The following is a 1,584-nucleotide window of genomic DNA, read 5'->3' as shown; positions in this document are numbered from 1 at the left end:
ATTCTTTTCAATTACATAGATTTTTGAGCTATCATTTTGTGTATGTTGTGAGGTGGGAATCAAAAAAGTCTTAAATGCATAATTGTTCCATTCATTTTGCATAATGATTTGTTTTCTTATTGCAATGTGACTATTATCATATAGCATCTGTTTTTAGGGGATAGTTATTTAAATTAACAAATGTTAACCAGGTGTGGTGGTGCACACCTGTAGGGCCAGCACTCTGGAAGTCTGAGTCAGGAGGATCACTCTAAACTTGAGGTCCACTGGGGCTACATAGTGAGTTCAAGACCAGCTTGGGCTACATAGTGAGACCCTGTCTAAAAAAACAAAAACCTAAAAAACAAAAAAACAAAACAACAACAATGAAAACAAATGTTGTATGTTTTAAATGTATTTAAAGTAATAGAAACATTGAAATTTTGATTATAGATTAGATTATTTTTATATGGAGAGAATTTATAGGATAGATTTTTGTCTTCAAAGTATGTATAGTCTGAAAAGGAGTATAATTATTTTCTTCATTATAGGAGTTTGCCTTCAGGCTGCATATTTACTTAAGTGACTTGCTTTGAAAGTAGACTACTTGGTAGGTAGGAAGTGGTGAATTAGGAGTTTGAATGACAGAGTTTTAGTTGAGACCTGCTTCTTCACTTACTGCTACTTTGTGTGAATCAGCCTCTGTTTTTTCTTCTGTTAAGAAGCATGAATAATAGTCTATACCCTGCTTTACTTACAAAGATTGTTGAGGATTAGATGGGATAATGGGTGGAAAAGTACGTTTAGTTGATAAAAAAGTTTAAATATATGAAATTATCACATTTTAACATTTTCTCCCTTTTTCTCATAGGTAGTGTTGGTGCTTCTTTTCAGTGCCAGTCCATCCATCACGACCACATTTGTCATGATGACAGTGACAAGGTGAGGTCCCTGTTGATGTGTCTACCACGGGGAAAATGCATGTCACCGTTATATTGCTGGATTCACTTGGATCACTCTGACCCTGGAACCAGGACAGTGACTTGGTGGGCACAGTGTTGAAGAGCAGAGGGCCTTGCTAGTTTGTGTGTCAGATGATTAGACTGCTCTAGAAAACCAGAAGATAATTCCTCAGCAGGAGATAGGACTGGACTCATAATTAGCCCTCCACTTTCCTATTTTAGTCTCTGTGCTTCCTTTTCTCCTGCATAGCCTGAATGGATTATTTCAATACATAATAAACATGTGCTCTGAAAACTGGTAGCCATTTTAGCAACTCTTATTTGTTTCTAATTGGAAGTACCTTGGATACTCCAGTTTGGCTCACTTTTGCATTTGCTTAATCATATTAAATTGTTTTCTTCTTATACTTTTTAAAGTTTGCTTTAGTTTTGTTTCCAAAGCCTAAATGTACTGTTGGGATCAGGAATGGAACCTGTCAGATTCATGAAAGACAAAAAGGAAGAGGAAAAAAGTCTGCTTTGGGGCCTGAGTTTTCTTCTTATCTTAAATAATGTCTAAACTATTGGTGATTCATTCTGTCCATCCGACTCTCTCTCCCTCTCTCTCCCTCTCCCTCTCTCCCTCTCCCTCTCTCCCTCTCCT

The 1,584-nt window shown here is 36.7% G+C and overlaps 1 protein-coding gene across 3 annotated transcripts in view; it reads left to right on the top strand.

Annotated features, from left to right (window-relative positions):
* Positions 1-855: 855 nt before the first annotated feature.
* The window catches only part of Rnf38 (ring finger protein 38), an 87,710-nt gene continuing 86,981 nt past the window's right edge, over positions 856-1,584 (top strand). Inside the window, exon 1 of one of the 3 annotated variants that reach the window (XM_010619382.2) lies at positions 856-921. The gene's annotated coding sequence lies outside the window, so the exon portion shown is untranslated. The remainder of the gene's footprint in view (positions 922-1,584) is intronic. The other 2 variants (XM_010619384.3, XM_010619385.3) reach the window with 2 other exon arrangements.

This window comes from Fukomys damarensis, unplaced genomic scaffold (assembly GCF_012274545.1).
Source record: "Fukomys damarensis isolate Sample0158 unplaced genomic scaffold, DMR_v1.0_HiC HiC_scaffold_36, whole genome shotgun sequence".
In the NCBI taxonomy this organism is placed as follows: Eukaryota; Metazoa; Chordata; class Mammalia; order Rodentia; family Bathyergidae; genus Fukomys; species Fukomys damarensis.
This window is presented reverse-complemented; position numbering and strand designations above follow the sequence as displayed.